The sequence below is a fragment of the Vanellus vanellus genome (genome assembly GCF_965231255.1).
Source record: "Vanellus vanellus genome assembly, chromosome: 12".
In the NCBI taxonomy this organism is placed as follows: domain Eukaryota; kingdom Metazoa; phylum Chordata; class Aves; order Charadriiformes; family Charadriidae; genus Vanellus; species Vanellus vanellus.
In genome coordinates, this window is record NC_138917.1 from 15,607,104 (window position 1) to 15,629,229 (window position 22,126).

The following is a 22,126-nucleotide window of genomic DNA, read 5'->3' on the forward strand; positions in this document are numbered from 1 at the left end:
TGAATATTTTGAAGACGGCAAACAGTTGACAAGCATGCAGTGTACTATCCCATGGAACTGTTCTTCACAGTGGTAAATAATGACTCACCTTTGCTGACTAAGCAGTTGTTCTTATATATGGTTTCCAGTTTTACTTTATAAATGACTTTAATTTACCGTGCATTACATGGGTATGCCTCTAAATCCCCATGCAATAATTTGTGTCCTTTCCCTTGATAGTTTAATTGTTTGTAATTTCTTTTTAAGGTAACTTCTTGATAATCCAATCCAACATCTTCTTTCCCTTGCTTCTCAATAATAAATCTTTAGGTACTGTTTATTCAAATTATCCTAGGTACTTATTTTATAACTCTTTTGTAATCTGTGTAACGCAAACAGTATTATTCTTACACTTCCTTGGGGAAAACAAAAAGCACCACAAAACCTTATTTCTCTGCATAAATACAAAACAGAACATTTAATCAGATTTGCTAATGTAGCTGAGAAATGGTCTGTGTGTACCATAAGTGGGGTGCATATATCATGTATGCTTGCACTTTAGTTGGAACTTTACTGTATCTTAATACTGTATAAGCATCAGTGTAAAAAAAAAAAAAAAAAACAAAAAAAAACCCAAAACAACAACAAAAAAAGCTTTACTTCCGAAAAATAAAGCTTCATCTTAATCTAATCTTTACAGGAGGTTTTAGTGTTCTAAACTCCACAAAATGATCCCTGGGACCTTAAATACACCGGAGAACATTTGTGTAAAGAATACTATGTGAAAAAAACCCAGAAGGAATACATGTCTAAATAAATATGGCCTTAAGTCCTTCCTGTTTGTTCATGGTGGATCACTGAGCATGTGAAACAATATCTGAACTTTCCTTGCCTGTCAGTGGTATAGGAAAGAGAACTTTAGGAAGACAATCTTGGTGGTTTGCGAGACAGTGAGGTTTGCATTTTGATTCTGGTATTTCCTACTTGTCAAATGAAAGTGCTTGCATTTAAGCAAAAGGTTAGAGAAAACTCAGAAAGAAACTTATCACATAATGGGTATGGAACGTAAAAATAAAACGTGTTTATAATTTTTTGAAGGATAAGTCAATCCTGCCAATTTATTCATGGAATTTTCTTGCCTCTAGTTTTCCACATCTGACTCTTATGTCATTTCCTGTCACTTCGAAGATAAAATAGTGCCTCTAATAGTTGCTTTGACTCTCGTTAGCTGATCAAAAGGATTTTTTAAAATTACAATATTCAGTAATGCATATTAAATACTTTCTAGTTGTCAGTGTGATAGGGACTTTTTGAAAAATCTGTTTTGCTTGAGAATATAAAAATTCTGAATTTCCAAGTGTACATATGTATCTGGACTGCAGGCCAATTCTGTTATAGTCTTTTCCTCCTTTAAGCCTTATGAAATGAATCTACTGTTTTGCATAGCTGCTAAATACCAAATAGATTAAGCTCATGCCACATCTTAAATCTTCTATTTAATCTTCACAAAGCTGTAAAATGAAATTAATGAAACAAATTAATGGGCATAATCCAGTCCATTAAATTTGAACTTTTAACCCACGTAAATAGAAGTTCACTGATTTTTATGGTAACAGTTTATAAAACCTAGTTGGTGGATGTAACCTCTTTGAAATGGTCGTCTTTTTATGTATTCAACCCATTTACCCTTCTTTTATTGTCATAGTGTTTTTTTCCATGTTCAGGTCATCATCGGAATATGAAATTTCTATCTGAATTACTTACTGTCTTCAAAGCATGTAATCCTGAGTGCAGAAATGTGTTTCTTTACCAATGCAGGCAGAAATCAAGCAGAAGTTTACAGCCTGCTTCTAGAAGTAAGGTCATCAGCACACTAAATTTCAAAGCAGGTGAATAGATGTCCTTGTAAAAATGGCAGGATTAAGTAAGAAAGATAGTTCTTCATGGGTTGTCCCTTTAGAGGCAGATTTTTTCTAAGAAAAATTTTCCCCAAAAAAACTTTTGGCATCCAGAAGTTCATTTAAGGCCTCTTGATTCTGTGAGTAGTTGGCATTTTTTCCATTTTTACTCTTCTCTTTAGATTCGGCTTTTAGGATGTGAGAAAGCTAGACCTGTTATGATCAGCAGTAAGTGGAAACTTTTGTGACTTTGGCATTTGTATGTTGTGGACAGTAAAAAATTCAAAAGTAATTATTGGAAAATTTGATTCAACATTTATAGTCCCTATATGCCCAGTCATTATAAATTAGTAGGGAGAGGGAAGAAAAATATGGAGAAAATAAATTAAAACCTGTGTCAGAATCAAATATGATCATAGAAGAGTTTTATTAAAAAGAAATTCTTAGCATAGAAGCATTTCCTAAATTTCTAGTAAGACATTTTTCTGATTTTTTTCCCTCCTCTATTCCTTTGCTGTCCCCTGGTCTTTGATAACATTTCCCCGTGTGCCTTTTAATTTGTTCTTACTTTCTTAAAAATCAGTCCTGACTTACTATAAATGGATATAATTGCTGGGTGATAATTGAGAACTGACAAGAAGTTTGGTGGTTTACCACTTAGCTGCCCTCACTTTGGGTTTTGGATATCTTTACTCTTTGTCCTTCAGAAAGCACGCAGGACCTTACTGGCTGTAGTCACAGGTGTGCAAATACACACCGAAACAGCTTTTCACATTTCTCTATCTTTTTATATTCCTCAGATAAATATAGTTACACCTAGGCATATATGCCTGCAGGATTGAGTCTTACTGAGGTGTAATAAACAAGGGAAAATTCCTGATCAGGTAGGATTTGTCTTTTTTCTAGTGATGTCACATCGCTTTAAACTAGGTTAGTGACACTGGGAATAGGAAAGGAAAGTTCAGTGTGTGTCTGCTTTCTCTTCCGAGTCTACTGAAAGTGCTTTCCTAGCAATGTGGGTATTCTCTCCGGTCAGTTCATCAGAAGTAGCTGAGTCAGGCATCATAAAATAACTAACCCATATTCACTTGCTAAAAGCTCAGACACATCATACTCATTTTTTAATTAGTTTAATAGTTACAGGTTTATTGTAGCAATAAAATACACTATAGCTGTAGCACGTCAATTCAAAAACGCTATTCTTTCTTCAGAAGGAGGCTGTCCAGAGATTATCAAACTACTATTCAAGAAATTAGGTGACTCTGTGTTAGTGTCAACATGGACCGTGTTCATCTGCAGTTGCAGAAATTCTCTTAAGAGAAAATTGTGATTTAGATAGCTGATTGTATGTATCTACATTTCAAATTAAAAATCAAGACGTTAGAGTCCTGACTGCTGATATTTCACAGAATTACTATTTGAACAAATGTGTCTGTTATCGCTAGTCATTTTTGAACACTGTTGAAGCTAAAGGAGGGGCAAGAGCTTAGTGTTAAGTGGGAAGTTACTAAGGTAACCCTCATGGGCATAGCTGAGAATGTCAGCGGTGAAGAATTGGATCAAGAACGAAACGGTTCTCAGACAAAGTGTTTAAGATTACTGAGGACAGAAATGAAGTCCAAAGAAAAAACTAAACAAACAAATCTGAAACTGGTCATACAAGAGAGCAGGCCAGAATTAGAAGATGGCAATGAAGAGAGTAGTAACTCAGGAGAGATATCTGAGTAAGAATCTTATTGATAGGAGATTTTGCGCTGCCAACTAAATTTATTAAATCAGCAACTAGAGAAATCCTGAGAGAAGAAAAGCATGTGATTGATGCATGAGTAAAAATACTTTGAAGAAGATAAAACATTGTTAAATAATATTGATTGTGCAGGTGAAATAAACCATATCCATGAAAATCTGAAGTAACGTCTCCCGCTGAACAGGTCAAAAATAAACCTTCCAAAAGTGGATGAAGTGCTAGCAGAACTTAAAATGGATTAGGGTGCGGGGAGGTAAACTGGATGGCAACCTACCGGATGGGTGAGATTGACATAGTGCGGAGGAAAGGTGGCTGGAATCACCGAACAATTTCTGTAGTGTTGCACGTCAGCATGTTAAAAGGCCTCTGGAAAGAGGATCAGAAAACAGTGTGAATAGATAGGGTAAAATATGAAAGCCTCTTAAATGAGCGGATTGCAAACCATATGACCATGATTAATAACACGGTGAGAATTTGGGCAACTGTCTTGCTGCTCTCAGAGATACTTATTCAGGTGAGAAAAATTAAGTATGAGTTTATGAAGAAGGTTGTGAAGATGAGGCCTGTACCACAAAAAGAGGTTAAAGAGTAGTTTAATTATCACAATCGGAACCCATTAATAAATTTGAAGGGGTAGTGAATTGTTGAACAGATGGGTGGTGGTTTGGAAAATATTTCAAGATTACAATTCTGTGCCTAGGGAAGGCAATCCTTCACTAGACTTAGAGAAAGAGGTCAAGTGAGGGCAAGTATGTATGGAAAGAGAAAGAGGGAAAAATTGCAAAGCACCTGACTAACGGCAGAGAAGACTGGAGAGAAATAAGAATCAAAGAAGATTAGCAGTAAATAGACAAAGTTAGACTATATGTGTATTTTGTGTAGAAATATATACTTGAATACTGTGGTTATATTGTAAACACTTTGGGGGAAAGGAGTCCTGAATGAGGATGATAGTGACATTTATGGATAAATTCTTAGCAAAAATCCAGCTTCTCCACATTTAGCAAAGAACTTAGAAGATACTTTGGTGGAGTAGCCATTGGGGTATACAGGCATACAGTGGGGAATACTTCATGCCAAATAGTCAGTGTTACTGGTCAGAATGTTAATATTTTCCAAGGGGGAAGGTGTTTGGCAAGTACAAGAGATAGGCTGTGGACTCAACTTCCCCTGAAAATTCATTAAATTTGGTAAGGTATCTGCTACTACTATAGTTTTTTCTTGTAATTTCCTTTAGTATGAAACGAAGAGAATAATTTTAAATGCAATTTATGAAAAAATGATCTAAAACTTTAAACAGAGTAGAAATTAACAAGAAATAGCTTTATCTGTCTGTGAATAAAAAATATATATTCATCATGTTTGCTGTTAAAAATGTGTTCATGGTAAACCCCCAAGCTGTCTGTCATTTTAGTTTGTCTTGTATAAATAAGGTATCTCTGTTTAGAGAGAACCATGGGCTCTGTTATTCATCATCCTGTTTGCTTTGTGTTTTACACTCTTTGTCACGACCCTTTGCTTTTCACTTTTAAAGTGTGTGCTCATCAAAGAAAAGCTTGCCTCTGTATATGTGTTTGTGTTTGGTGTGTGTAACCACTATATGTGTTTGTGTTTGGTGTGTGTAAACACACGTGGTGTGTTTGCCACGGATGCAGACTGTAGGAAAGATTTAAGAGTATATTTGACCTGAAAACTCTAGCTACATCCATCTCTACCTGTACATAGTCTTACAGAGATATTCAGAGGAAGTGTGTATGAGATCTGGTAGGTGAAATGCTGCCCCATGAAATCGGTGACGCGTTCTATGTTGATTTCTAACCGACCAGTATTTGGCCCTGCAGAACGCAGTTTCTACAAGGGTGAAGATGTGTGTTTCGGTGAAATACAGGGAATCTATTCCAGTTCAGGATAAAATGCCAGAGGTATCTTTTGTTGGTGGATGGGAGGACTAAGAGGCTGCTCTATTGCTTGCTTTCTTCGGAAGCAGTTTGTTTCATTCAGTAGTACAGTAAAAGGTAACCTGAAAAAATATTTTTCTTCTGTCCCAGCCTAAGAACACAATCTGAACTCTGTTCTGATAGCTAAGTATTTTTGAGGGGGCAAAAAAACGTGAACATCTCAGATCTGTTCTTCAAAAGTACCCAAATGCTTTAAGAGCTGTAATAACCTTATCTTGCATTGAAACAGAAGTCTTTAAGTATACGTACTCTTTCTGAAAATGGGATTTCAGTGCTTTTGAAAGACTTCCCTATTAATTTACTTTAGTTTAAATGGAATTTAGCAACTTCCGCATTTAGATATATGTTCAGAAAATACAGTTAATTTTCTGTTTACCAAAACAGAAGCAGTTGATATGATAGGTCACCAAAACAGAATGTATTATATTTCCTTGCGGATTGTACTTTTGCATTAATGAACTGGCAAAAAGCCCCAGGGTATATAACAAAAGAGGTAATTATTCTTTTGTCTGTATGGCCGAATTAAGTATGCTACTAATTGTTTCAGAATTACTTTACCACTGCAAATAGTTCTCATGAAGTGTTTACATCCTTGCCCCTTCAACGCAGCGAACAAAGCACAAATGCCGGCTGCTAGGTCAGTGTGTGTTAGCTGACACGCAAGGAAATGGGTCGCCAGTTCTGGTAGTTTACACTATTGGGAAGGTCACACTCTTAATTCAAGTCTCACTAAATTCCATTTAAATTCAATGTAACTGAGACAGATTGAGTAAACGAGATCAGAATCAAGCCTAATCCCTGAAGTTAATTTGAACATAGGACATTACTGCCCTTTATTTTTCTCCCTTATTGTCTCTCTCATTACTCTTCTCAAAATTATTTGTTTTTCCTTAATATAACTCGGCTATACTTCACCTTGCTATAAGGAGAAGCACAAATATGCTTTTAAGGTTTTGAAAATTAATTTCTGTTCTGTATTGGAATAAAACTAACCTTTTTGTATACATTTGTTAAGAAGAATCACTCTGAAACACTTGTTTGAAAACTGAATTCATCTTTTTCAGTCCCTTCTCTCACAAAAGCCTTGAAAGACTCTCACCAGTAAAAAAAGCCCATAATTTTGTCAATATAGGCTTTAGTTGCAGATATTCAAAACCAGCATATCTACTTCTTTTCTCAATACTACTTTAGTCATTCTTCCTTTAGATCCTTTGTCAGCCTTGTCCAAACAACACTTTCTTAATCTCATTTCTTGCCCTAAACCTCACTCCATCTTTTCCCTCCTTTTCTTCCCACAAACACACAACCCCGTACCTTTTCTCTTCACCCACATATTACCTTCTAATTCTGCAGCATTTTATTTTCATCAAGCACTTGACCTTCCCAAGCCGCTGCCATTCCCTGCTTGGTTGAGACCCACTGTACGACACAAAAAAGAAAAGGGAGTGGTAGGAAAGAGTGTCAGTCCTTTGAGTGGTGCAGCTCTGCTCCTACATGGAAAAATTTCTCTTAAGGGCTCTCTCAGAAAATTCTAATAGGTTAAAAGATCAAAAGACAGTTTGTTTTATGCCGGTTCTCCAGTGCTGTACTGAATTTTGGAGTACTGTTACAGCACTGAGATGCTGCCATGACTGCAGTCATACCAGAAGACAATATATGCGTGTCTGGTACCTTCCCAAAAGTAGTTTTTTAAAGTTATGTGCCGTGTTTCTGATGGAAATGCTGAGTTTACATTTAGCACAGCATGTATGGCCAGCAATGCTTTTTTCCTAGATTTTCCAAAACCCTCATTTTCAGTTTTGCTGTAAAACATAACTGAGCACATGTTCCACAGCTGAACCAGTCTGTGCTGGTGTGCTGTGTGGGACTGTGCAAGAGAGCAAGCAGACAAAGCTCATGTCAAAGGTTGAATTTGGTGAAGGAAGAAAAGTTACTGACTGATCTCAGGAGATCTTGTCCACAAACCATATCCTGGTAGATGGCTACAGAATAGCTCTCTGTGAAGCCATGAGCTTTTACTTTCTTGTGTAGGTTTGTATCTGCACTGAGTGTACCCAGCAGGAACTACTTTGTTACGACATACAGATGGCCTTTCCCCGTGATACACATTTAAATGGAGAGAGTCCAGTTCTGCAAAACAGAGCAACTGTATTAATAGAGTAGATCTGTCTGACCATCCATCTGGCGTCAGAGAGCTCGTGTCCTGTTAAGGGAAGAATACTGATGACTCTGCATGCTTTAGTATGATCGGTTTTACTTGGTAGATTTTAAAATTTACTTGTGTTTCTTCTTTATCTAATTTCCCCAGTTGCTCACATTGAACATTTGATGACCTTTTTTATTTATTCCACAATTACAGTTTCTTTCCATCTGAAATACACTTTATTCCTTTCATGCATTCTTTCTTCTTATTTTATGAAAAATGCTAACAATATATATATTTTTTTATACTCTGTTACTTTGTTCCTGGCTGTGTATGAACTTTTGTTAAATTCAGTTTACTAGTCATATTAATCGGTGGCCACACAGACCTCAAAGAAAATGACAAAAAGCAGAAAAATGGGAATTTATGCTATGAATGTGTCAGCTGCCATAAACTAGGTGTCATGGTTTGGGCACTAAGAGATACCTTACTACACAAGCACCAGGAAACTTCAGCCATTTTTAAAACTGGACTTTAGCGAAAAAGGGTTTTTTTAAAGTTTTCTATTGCTAATGCATATCTTTAGGTTTAGTTGTTGCTGAGGTGGTTTTTGTTTGTTGGTTTGTTGGGGTTTTTTTGTTTGTTTGTTTTTTGGTTTTTGTTTTTTTTTTTTTTTTTTTTTTAATTTGGTTTTAAATAGATGCAGAAGAACCAAAATACTGTAAGAAATCTTTTCCTGCAAGATTTCAATCCCAGTCTTGAAAATCCAATATTTTATCATTTATGTTATAAATTTAATGTAGTTCAACCCTCTCTTTTTAAGCATGTTTTCCCTGACTTCCACCAATAACTCGCATTTCATTCTACTTCTTTATAGAGGATCTGCACAAAAACATATCTCAGCCAAACTGAAGCTCTGGGCCTGTAAATACTGAGAACTTTTTAGAAGGCTAATTCTTTCATTTCTCCCATGCCATAATTACTTTGCTCATTAAGAGATTGCTGCATTAAATTTATATTTGTATTTTTTTACATCTTATATTTGAAAACATGAATGTATAATGTCTCCCTGGGACTCAGCACCATTATGATGAAAGATACAAGTGGAGTCTAAGACAGACATGTTTAATTAGTGAGCAAACTTGACATTTTCAGTGTTTAGACTAGACAGGGAAAAAGCCAAGAGTAAACTAGCATTTTGGGATGGGTTTAGTTGTTTTTTTTTTTTTTTTTTAGGTTGCAGACAGAAAATAATTGATTTAACACAAATCAAAATGAATTTTCTCTACAGTTGTAGTGGATAAAAGGCCATTAGAGTTAGGACTCAATGCTTAATCACAAATCTAAATATTCCAAACACCTAAGTAGGAGCAAACGTTATATAATTTTTGAGTAATAACCACTCAAATTCTGTAAGTGGTAATGGAAGACCTACATCGTCATTAAGAAAATATTTAATTCAGAATCAACCTCTATACAAGTAAAAAATTACCTTCTCGTATCTATTTTCTTCTTTTAATCAAAATTTGTTGCAAATATTATTATTCTTTATTTGCTCTGTGATAGCACAAACTTTACAGCATTATGTAAAGCTGTTAACAGAAGGCAGGAATGGAAGTATTTAGTCATTTAATTAATTTGATGAATTTCACTTAAGTTGATTGGGACTTTGAATCTTTCACCCATAGCTTCACATACATTGGCTTGGCTATATCCTTTTAAATACAAGGAATAAGAATCTTAATTTTAATTTTTCTTTAAAATTGATTGCTCTTTATAGAAATGTTGATTCCAATCTTGATTAACAGAAAACGTATCAAGGGAAAATATTCCTTCATTTGAGGTTCTAAGAAATTCTTAAATGCCTTAAATATACATGCCTGGATTTTTTATTCAGAGTAGAAAAAGCTGATCTTGGCTATGCGCTCTGTGGCATGTCTAAAAATGTTTAAAAAAAAAAAAAAAAGTCACTACCCCACAGTGATCATCCATGGAGTTAGCTCTGGGACATACTGGGAAAGATTTTTTTGGTGAGGTCTGAAGTCAGCATAAAGCATTCACTTGATATTTAGCAACCTGCTGAAATAGAAAATGTAACATGCAAAACCATCAAATTCATAGCAGTGGTATATTATTCAATAAAGCTGGCACAGTGTGTTATGGTACAGCACAGATCAGTGATATATTGGTTGAACATTTCATAGGGAATTATTTTCAAGCTAATACATCTGTATGGTGACGTTGATCAAATTTCAAAGAATTACACCTGTTTGTTAAAACCAAAGAAAACTAGAAAACCCCTTACATTAAAGATATTGGTACGTAGCTCTGTTGGTAATCCCTTTGTTCTCAGAAGCTGCACTATTTCAAAACAGGGCAGCTCTTAATTAGAAGTAGCATTTTGACGTCTGCTTCCAGGACACTTGTTTGAATCTGGTCAACCTTAGTTGGGTACAGTCACCAGTATTTGAAATTTGCTTAGACGTGGTGTGTTAACCTCATTTTCTGTTTAATGGGGCAAATAATCAGATCTCAAATATGATTAGAATAATTGTTTCTGACCTAGACATTATTCACTGGCTATCAGCAGAGAAGTCGGGAACTAAATGAATAACAATACTGTAATTTATTACTAGTCATAATAAAGGAATGTTATCTTAGCCCTGTTTTTCCTAACTTAACATATGTTTAATCTAAGATTTGTTTAAATATTTCTAATTTGTCACAAAACCTATAAAGAAAAATACACAATAGACGCTGTTTAGAATGAAAGCAAGCCTTATATTCTGAATTTCTCTTGACAGTTGTGCCATCTTTCTTCCCCTTCTTTCTCAGTCCTTGAGGTTCCTAATCCTCATACTGTCTGTCTTTGCTGCACTAAAGTCTTCCACCTTGGAATTAATCTGTACCATCACAGAATGTTACAGAGTCAGATCCACAGGATGTTATACTCCCTTCAGTGTTGTGAATGACTGAGTGACATAAGGAGGCCAGCCATTTGGACTGGCAGATTGAATGTGTTCATCTGCATCTACTGCTACTAGTTCTATATAATATTAGTTAGTAGATCATATGGGTGGGTGGTCAGGTTTTGGTTTCAACTGCTATGGAGGTGTTTTTTTTTTCTCAGCTGGCAATAGAATTTTCATTCTTTGGAAGTCTGTTTTTCTTTGATGGGTAATGAGTGATTCAGTAGAAAGAAGTGGGAATAGTTCAATTTCACAGACCCTTCTAATTCAGGGTTAGAGGATGAAACAGAAGAACCTACAGAATCTGAGAACTAGGGCCCTTAGGATTTAGCTAAGGCCAACTTTCTCATCTGTGAAGTTGTGTTTTTCATTATATCTGACATTTTTTGAGGGTGAGTTTTGTTACAGATTATTAGCCTATGGCACTGGGCTGGGAAGATGAGACTTCACTGAGATACAGAACACATAAAAAAAAAGTGAAGAATTGAAATTACAGGGTTATTGGTATCTTGTTTTCAAGGTAGCTTGAGGTTGGTTTTGCACTGAGAGGAATTCAGCTTGCTTTTATGTGTGATACTATGAAATCAATTCGGTGCCCAGTGTGCCCCAACACTAATTATAAAACTTTCTAAAAACAAAGAATAAACCCAAACCAATTCTTTCTAGCTTTCGTTCAGTGTTTAACTCTTCTTTCGTTCTAGTGTTTAACCACTATATTTATCTGTACAATTGAGGGCTTTAAATGTGATCAGTTACCATATGTATCTTGCTCTGTCCTGGATTATGTATATTTATGGAAGGAACACAAAGTATAATTTTACATCAGATCATTGCCTCAGGGAAGTTACTTAGGACATTTAAGAGTCAAGTACCTGAATTCACTGCCATTAACTTCAAAGGGTGTAAACCTATGTCAGCGAGAAACTAACAGCTTCCTGGGTAGATGCTGTGCAGCTAATCAGGCAACAAACAGAGTTGTCAAATGTTACCAGCTTATTAAATAAAGGGGAATTTCAGAAAGGAAATTTCTAGGCAAAGTTAGGGAGAATCTTCTGAGCAGCCTTGAGACATCTTTGTTCAGCCTTCCTCAATAAATGCAGGGGATTAAGCCAGAGGGTAGATGCCTGCTGTCTGGAGAAGGTCTACAGTCAACACACACAGGAAGGATTTCAAAATTACCTTGGCAAATATAATTTGGAAAAACAAACATAATTAAGTCCAACATGTATATATTCAAGGTGATATGTTGAGGCAGGATTACAAGATGGGAATAAATGGCTGGGTAGTGTTTTGCATCTGAAGGCTGTAAATTTAATGTGAGTTATCAGAAGTATTGTCATGAGTGCAGCGGGCGTTCTATGACATGTATCAGCAAATGCATAACCAGGATGCAGAAAAAATTTTTTTTTAACTGTCCTTGTTGTTGTTAAGACCTCCCCTACAGTACTATGTCTAGTTTTAGTTCCTGGTGTTAAATAAAAAAGTATGTGTCAGTGTCACTAGAAGAATTTTTACATATTTGAAGATTTGTCTCAAACCTCTCTAGTTTCCTCTCTTTAAAGTTGGATGACCCAGTTCTCTCAGGCCACTCATAGTTGTGTTTCTGGATCTCTAATCTATTTTTATCCTCTGAACTAAGTCTTTAAATATGTTTTTTGGGGTTTTTTAAGGCCTATAGGAGGAATGAAACAATCTATTCTTTGTATCAGTGGCAATTAAACAAGTAGTATTCGATCTATACCGCAACAAGGAAAATTCAGATTAGTTACTAGAAAAAAACAAACAAACAAACAAACAAACACTTTTAAATGTAATGATAGAGATGCATTGGAATAGATTGCCTGGAGAGATTTTAGAATCCCCATAATTGGACATTTTAACAAAGACAGTCTAGACAAACATCTGTCAAGATTTATATGTTTGATCTTGCCTTGGGACAGGGAATGGATGAAATGACCTCTTGAGGTCCCTTCCAGCCCTGTTATGAATCTATAAAATAATATTTAAGCTCCCAGGGGAGAAAAGAACTATCTAAGTACAGAAAATCTGCTACAAATGACCTTTGATATTTTCATTGACAGAAATTTGGAAGTGGTCCCAGTATATAGCTAGTAACGATGAGATAAAATTATCCAAACTAAAATTAATCTGTAGTTTCTTCAATCAGAATCCTATATAAACACATTTCTAGGTTAACTCTGTATGCACTGTGACTTAAGGCTTCTTGTAGGAAATAAAATTAAGATTCTGTGTTTGCCGAATGAGGGTCTTAATGTGAAAAGTTAAGTAACGTATTTGTTATCCCATTGCCACAGAATTGCTCCTGGTCTCTCCAAGACAAGCTTGTCAAGAGAGTATAGTGATAAACTCAGTCTGGAAAATGGTCTTCTGCAAAAAAACATGTGACTTGTTTGGGAGAAGATCAGTGTCCTTCATGTCTCCAGAGACAGCTGGAATTTGACTTTGGAAAGAGTTTGCTTATAAGGGTCTGCTCACTAAAGCAGCTCATTTTTATCCAGGGTTCTCTAGAGCAATGGTTTTCAACCTTTTGCAGTCTTAAGAGACCCTTAAAAAATTCCTTGGAAGACATTGACTCTAGAATAGTCATTGTAAGTTTGTTACCCAGAAGTCTGGTATTAGGGGAACTGCAACAGTAATGGGGGGGAAGCAGCCTGAGTTCACAGGTGTCTGCAGCACAGACCAAAACCGCCTACTGTAGAGCTGTACTGTACGTGGAGGTTAAATCATCTATAACTAGCCATAGGAAAAGAGCAACATCTTCTGACAACAACCCTAAAGGTACCGTTTTATTTACCTTTCAGGTGAGTCTTCTATGGGAATTATTGTTGAAATATAAGGCCAAATAATAAAAATTAAGAGCTTTTATAGAATCACAAGATATTTCAGATCAGAAGAGACTCCTGGTGATCTCTAGTCCAACCTTCTGCTCAAAGCGGTGTTAGCTATGATGAAGTCAGAATAGGTTTCTCAAGGCTTTGCCTTCAAAACCTCCAAGGACAAAGGACTGCACAACCTCTCTGGGCAACCTCTTCCACTGCTTGACTCTCCTCTTGTTTTCATGGGTCTTTACCGTGTTACCCCCCTCACCCTTGTGTAGGAAGATTTTTTTTTTTTTCTTAGTAGTGACAGTGTCTATGCAACACCAAAACCTGACATTTTTAATATACTTTGGAAACATTAATCTTTGTTCACAAATGGTTGTCACTTTGGTCTTTCAACTGCCTTACCCTCGTCTGTAAAAAGAAATGATAATGCTTACTTGCCTTTGAGTAGTTGAGAACCTTTGGTGAAAACTGTATTTATGTTAATTAAGATGTTTCTCCTAGAAATAAGGATGTTTTAGTCTTGCATAAACAAACAAAAAAATCCTATCCCCTTTTACATTTGAAATATTCAAAACTGACAAAATATTAGCTCAAGGACTAATTTGATAAGAAAACACAACTACCATTATCTCTTACTGAATTAAAGGACATTGAGACTATCAAAAAGATTAATCTACTATGTTGAAAAAAGCCTTATACATTCATCCCATTGAAAAGAATTGTGCTATTGATTCCATTGCTTTCAAATAAGTTGGTTCTGGAAATACAATTAGGTATCAGGATGCAGGGAAAAAAATAACTTATTTTGTGTCATCAAAATGGAAAAACAACAAAGAATTGAGTACACTCCCCATACATGTGAAAAGCTTTCTCTAAACAACTAAATTAATTCATCTTTGCAAGAAAGCAACAGAGATAAATAGTTTCTCTGTCTTCAAAGAAGACAACTTTGCAATAACTAATATTCTTGAAAGAAAATTGATTAGAATTCTTTTTCAAAGAGTATAATATAATTTTGGAGAATATTCCTTTTTCTGAGTAATTTACATAAAATATTAATTTTAAGTAAATTAATAAGAGAATCTCTCTTAAATTCTGATTCAATGTTCTTATCACTCAATAGTTTAAATGAAGATGCTATGAATAAACACATGCAAATCATATGCATGCTGCGGAGCAGCAAAACAGTTATAGAAAATGGTATAGTGAGGGAAGCATAGTATAAAGTAGATCTCTAGCCCAGCACAAGTGTAAGATGATGCCTGATGCGCAAATCTGCTTTGTGTGCTATTCTTGCAACTGTATGGCATCACAGAAAAACATAAAATGCAAAATTTAATAGATGTCAACGTGCTGAGCCTTGTCCACATATCCACCATTCATAACAAAAGGAGCTTTGCTGTTTAAGAATCAAGCCTGAAAAATAGCAAGGAAGGAAAACTATCGTATATTATAGCTCACCTGGTAGGTATGAGGACAAGCTATTCTAAGGAGCTCTTCATTTTGTCTAGGAATCAAAATCTCTCGCTGAAGGTGATTAAGGCTTTGAACTGCAGACATACATGGCCTGATGAGTGACTTCTCCAAACTGTTCAGGTTATGTTACAGATAATTTCAGGTTTGGAAGAATTCTTCTGATTTGTTATAAATAGCTTGACTGAACTTGCATCTTCCTATAAGGAACAGTGGGAGAAATGTCCTGTTTGCTGCCAATTCAGCTCTGGCAGGGTGCTCACTGCTGCAAAAATGGCAAAGGACATTTGACCTTATATTTATTCATTGGCAACATTTTGAAGCAAAACTGTAAACCCCCTCGGGACACTTGCAGGGTTTTTCCATCACATAAACCATGTTCTGAAAGAAGCAAAATGTTTTCTTGCCAGTTGAAACAGCTGTAATATGCTGCTCTCAATTTGTTGTGCCCTAATTCTTCTGCTTAAACCATGTAAAATTTGCCACCTTTGGTAGCAGTCTCACCTAGCTCTTTAAAAATAGCTTAGAATATGACTTAACACGTTCATCTTCTCTGTCCTACTACTGCAGTTTATATCCTCCTCCGGAATATATATGAGCTTTTAAATTATTTATGATAAGCAATGTTACTGAGAAGAATATGAATCAAAATGGCAGACTTTGATAAATAAAATGACTTTTTTTCTGTCTCTTAAGAATCACACAAATTCATGTTGTTTTGCTCATTTTGCCAGTGAGTAGAGAGAGAGAGAGGTTAAACGACTCCTAAGGAGAAGTCTATCAGAGCAGATAGTATATAGCCTCAACTAGACTGTGGCTTTGTGTACACTTACTTATGTGATTAACTTTATCACAATAAAATGAGGCATTTGCAAGTATATTCAGTGCCCTTGAAGATTAAATCTTCTTTGATTTGGACTCTAGTGATAACTTGAACAGTAATATGAAGTAAGAGAGGACAACCTGCAAGAATCCTCTCAATTTACACTTGTCTTTCCTTCTCTGTTATTTTTCTCTATGTCCTCAGGCTAAGTGTGAGAAAACAGCCAGTCTTCGGAAGCTCTGAGAGCTTCTCCCCTGTGACAAACAGGCAAATCAATGGGGAAGTTCTCCTACATTTTGCAGTTCTTACACAATTATGTTTTTTAACTTCTTTGTAAATAAGCTTTGAGATAAACAAATGTGTGTGGTGCATCACCACTTTTTTATTATTATTCTGCTCTGCTTCTCCAACAGTCTGGAACCAGGGAGACTTATTTGTAGAATATAATAGGATAAATTAGTATCAAACATACCAGCATCAATGAGTATCAATCAGCATTAGGAGACTGCAGATGAATGAGGCTGCTGATTAAGATAGTAAAGTCAATAGCTGATTTTATGATTAACAGAAAAAGAGGTTCCAAGGACACAAGGACTCTATTTCTTCTCTCTGCCTTGAAGTGAACTGTTGCTCCGGTCGTGCATGATAGACAAAAGAATGCCAAAACACCCCTTTTTCAGGATCTCTGTTCATCTGACAAAGGTTGGCACGTGTAGGGTTAGGATTTCCACCACTGACATTTCTAGGAGTGGAAGACACAAGAGAGAAGCTCCGTGAGCTAAGACAGCTTTCGCAATCAAACCTTTTAGTTTGATGGATGCATGGCATTTAGGTCTATTGATCAGTGACACAATAACAAGGAGAAAAGGCATTAAGATACTTTGTTGTCAAAGCTATAGAGGGGTTTCTTTTTTTTCCTTCTGGTAGCAATATTTAAGGGGAAAACTTCTACAATGTAATAGAGAAAGTGCTTTTAAAGATAAAGCTTATTTTAAAAAAACAATTGTGCTCCCAGTTTGCTCCAAGAAAGAGAGTTTTAAAAACTTTTAAAACGCTAGCAACCTGAAATGTCAATACTGAGATAGATTGAGGAAAAAGTCTGCTTCCTGACAGCACTTCATATTTGTTGCTGAAGAGATGATGTGCTACCCGGATTTAGGAACACAAGCGTACTTGTTAGCTGGGGTAGATATTTTGGTCATTTGCCATAAATTCTGAAACATTGGTTACAAGTTAACCTTGTAGCTGTTTAGACCCTAAGTATCAATTAGTGTACACTGAGAGTTACATCTGGAGCATTTATTCTTTGTCACAGAGAATAGCTGTGCGCTTGTTATACAGATGGTAGTGTTTTTCCTCTTAAATAAAGGATTACTTCTCTAGCGTGCACATACACTATAATCTCTATATGTACTGCTATATCGTTCTGCTTCCTGACAGAAATATCATTAAGGGTTTAAGTTGCGTGATTATCATTCTCTTATCATTCCCTGTCAAAACCTGGGAAATGAGAGAGAGGAACAAAATGAGGGACATTTTTATATGCTTTTTTCTGTACTTCACTCTTTATCTACTTCTTTGCGAACATAGGTAAGAGCAACCAAAATTAATGAAACTTCTTTCTTTTGACGGCCTAGAACACTGATGTTTTCTCCTCTCTTTATCAAACTTGAAACATTTATTCACTTTATATAGTGTGTGCAACAAGAGATGTTTATTATAGAACTATTATGTGTCATAGTAGTACTTCATATTTATAGCTAGTCAACCTGCTGTATCTTAGAGCTGCATAGGTGTGACATTATAACTGTCCAAATCTTCACAATTTGGGATTTTCTTTTCTGTCTGTAGGTAATTTCTGTAATTTACTAAAACAAGTTATGTTTTTCTTATAACTTCAGGTGAATTAGAAAGAGAGTACCATGTTCTAAGGTTTGCAGCAAACGTAGTAATGAAACTTGATATTGAAATACTCCTTGGAGAAGACTAGTTCTTTTGCTTAGTTTGAAAAAATAAATATTGAAGGAATGCTTTTGTACGTTGTAGTGACTGCAAGAAAATAGCTCCTAAAATAAGCATGCACATCTTTCATGCACTCTGGAAATCTTGGCACTTCCCAGGTAAAATTAGAGTTCTGCTTTTTTTTTTTTTTTTGTAATTTATTTACTTGTTTATGTTATTTTTAAAAAGAAAATTCAATGTCACTGTAAACCTAGGTGCCTTGGCAGAAAACAGAGTTTTGAGAACATCACAAGTACGAAAGAATAACAGTCATTTCTCTTCCAGGCCCTCGTGAAGTGTATCACATCCTGTGTGTGGTGCTCTCAGATGTCTATGCTGTAGAGAAAATGACACACACACACATACACGTATGTGTGTGTATATATATATATATATGGTTTAACCTTCTGCTAGGTGCTCACTGCCACCTATAGTAGTGCTTCTACTCCTGACTGCTGAAATTTGAAATAAGCTCACCCTGGCCATCTTCATGGGTAGCTCTCCCCCTGCCGTATCATCCGTACTTGGAGGGTCACTGTAATGCCTGAGAACATGGAATTGGGTCTGTCTTTTCTTTCAGGCAAAAAGAAGAAAAACAATCAAAAGGAATCTGGGACATTCCTATTTATATAAAATAAATTGAGTAAACCAAGGCCATGTGGAAGGTTTTGCTGAAGGTAGCAGTTTGAAATAGTTGTCTAATCACAGCACTTCAGCACTTGCACCTTTCACCCTCCACCCGCACCCATCAATCCACTGTCATAGTACTTCATTGGAAGTGGGGTAGGTATTGTGGAACCGGTGAGCCTGGCACAGTGAATCAGTGCAGCACAACTGCTGCTTATATTGGGACTGCACTGGCAAACCTGCATCGCTGCTGATTTGGTGGAGGCTTCTCAGGCTTCCCTGCAAAACCAGGTGTGCATGCTGCCAGTCTTGCAATCGCATCCTGTACAAGGATGGGATGGCAGAAAAGCAGGATCCTTACACAAGATTTCCATTTCTTGAGAAATGGTCTCTTAGAGCAACAGGCCCTTTAATTTTGACTGAAGTTTAGTTGTATTCCTAAACCAAAGACTAGCACTGGAAAGATGAGGGTTATTCATTTCCTTCCAGATCTATTAAACATAATTCTTGTGCTGTATACAGTACTGTAATATTGTTTATTGATTGTGTGGGGAAAAAAATACGTACAATTCAGTGGTAGGATAATTAATAGTCTGCTCAGTGTTCACTGGATATGACTGTCGAGGAATGGAAGTCTCTGTTTCCTGCCTTTTGACCCTGGAGTGGTCAAGAAATCAGTAGTAGTTTACTAATCAATAATTAAGATTAGGTAACTCAACAACTCAAGACATGAGAGAAACAGGTGTCAGTTTTTCTCATCAATAATCATAGTCCATTGTTTGATCACTGATGTATAAGAAATGAGTGACATACAGAGTATAATCTCTGTACGCCTAAGAGGTTATACGCTTATTGGATTTAGAGTAAAGTTTCTTGAATAGTTTTCTTTGCTATCATAAAGCATATGAAATAAATAGCAATGTTCTTTGCTTTTTCCTCCAGAACAGGTAATAAAAAAATCTTTAAATACAACTGTCTGCTGCAGGTCTGAAATACTGTACCTACATGAATATACAAACACACACACGAAAACATGGCAATAATGAATGCACAGCCTTGCACTACCTTGAAGCCCAGAAAAGGAAAAATGTTATTGAATCAAAAGATTGCAGTGTTAGTGTGAGTTACACATAGGAATCAACTCCTGAAAAAGGAATTTTTTACTATTATATAGTTCTGTTTTCCTTTGTCACCTAAAGGAATAAACTTTGGTTTATTGTGCTTACATTTTCAATTGAAAATATACTGAAAAGTTTAAAGCCCCGTGCAACTTCCATTTGAAGTAGATCATATAACGTGATAAATACGTTGGACTCATACACCAAACATAAAATGAGGCTAAGTTCTAATATTTATTGTAATCCGTAAGTCATACTGTGTAATTATTTCACCACATAACTAAGGATAAATTTAATCATATGCACGTGCATACTAAATATATATATCCAACATGACTTTACTTTTAGACTGCTCCACGTTAAATATACATCTTAATTACTGAGAGAAATACTGTCTTACTCCTTTTGAACAGTACTTTAACTTTCCACTATACAGTTTTCTGTCCTTCCATTAGCTTGTTTGACCATTTTCTTGTTAGTAGGCTGTTTGCCACAGTGCTGGCCCTTATGTGCCAAAGGCAAGGGGATGCCTGTGTATTGCTTAAGGCAAGACTCTCAATTCACCTTATTCAGGAACTCCACCTTTATCCTAGCTTATTTGGGGAATGTGCAGAAAAGATTCAGGTGAGAAATGAATGTACTGCTGACAGACTATAAATCTGCTAGTTGTGGAGAGTAGCTTGCTTGTGTCCTGCTTTATGAAAGGAATCTTAATGCAAATAGAAATTAAGTTTTCTATTTTAAAATGCTTCATAGATTTAAAAGTATTATTTCTCTAGTTCACTGTTCATGTATCAAAATTCATGCAGAGTTATGCAATCTTGCAGATACTTATTCACTGTGGAAAATAATTTCTTTGTGCATTTTCTGTATATGTGTGGGTATTCTTTAAGAAACGAATTCAAAATACAGTAACTCAGCATCTCACTTCTGAACATTTAGTGATCCCTTCTGCACTCCCTTTGGAGCATATGGCTCCTGGAACAATAATGACTGTGTGTCTACAAATCACACAACAGAGGCAGAACTGTAAAGAGCTGCAGATGATGAAAAACTAGAATTCCCATTTTGCAATTCAGCCTGTGTCCCATTTTCTCTTTTTATTTGACCTTGCTTGAATAATTAATGTGGGACTGGCAAGGAAATATTTAAGGAAACAAATTCAACGTAATGCAATTATGGAAAAATCATTATTCAAATATAATATGTTTTCTATACAAAACATGGAATAATTGGCAATGCTGTGCTAACCTCAACTAATTGGTCATGATGTTGGGTTTGTGGACTTTACCTCCTTCTGGGTTTTGGGGTGGGATTTTTCATTTTTTAATCAAACAATACAAAATTTCTCCAGTTGGCTGCGAAATTATTGGTGCTTCATTCTGTAGTTCCAAACTAACCCAGAGATTACTAAGTGTGGGGCTGGATATTATTCTGTCGTCTTCAGCTGGCTTAACAGAGTCTGATTGGTGTGAGGACCAGTAGACTTGTATTCTCCTATCCAAAGAGCGTTGCTGAGAGAGCAGGGCAGATACAGAGCCCACAACAAAGATACCTTCTGGAGGAAAGCATATAAATGGTTGTTGTGAGAGCTATGCTCTAAAAAGGCTGAGTGAAATATGGCGTCACTAAAATGCATAGCAAAACTCAGTGTGATTTCCATGCTGCCAGAATTTCATTCTAGTTCAGCAGAAGTTTCTAGAATGAGGGAAAAGGTCAGATAGACAAACCTGCGTATACTGTGAACATAATATATTTTAAACAAAGCTTACTTTTATTGATGTGATATTTCTGAAATTTTAATATGGACATTACTCTTGTCCTTGTACTGAGAAAAACTCATTTGAAATAAGATTTAGAAAGTGTTGATGCCTTTCTATAGCTAATAAGAAATAATTTCTGAACCTGTGGAAAATTAAGCTGAAAATTTTGCAAGACAACTTTGAAATATTTCTAAATGAATGCCTGAAGTTGAAGGCAAAATTGTTACTTTAAGAGCTGCAGTCCTGATCTTCTGGCATCAAATGGAAGTAACCAAGAAAACCCTTAAACGCGCATTGCTACAAGTCATTTTACCAGTTGGTCCTTCTAGCACACAGTATGAAACTAAATACTCAAGGAATAGATAGCTACCAGATTAATTACATCTAAGATTTACTTTTCCATAAATGAATCTGTGATAATGTCTGTCTTAAGAGTTCACTAAGATGAACCTGATGTTATTCAGAAGGTTACAGTTAGCTTAATATCAATGTTCCCTTTCCAATCAAAGAGAGAAAAACAGAAAATAAAAGTTTCTCTCTTGCTTTAAAATAGGTAAATTATTGTTATGGAACATGCTGCAGTGTTTTTAAAAGCTAACTTCTTATCTTTTTCATACCTACAAATACCTAACAAAATTAAAATCAGCTTGAAAATCAGTCATTTGGGAGTAGAATAAAATACCACCACCATTAGAGAGACTACAGGACTCCTGGGGTCCTACCAGAAAGTTACGGGACTATTCAGCATTATTGGGTCTTTTGTGGACTAATTCAGATGTAT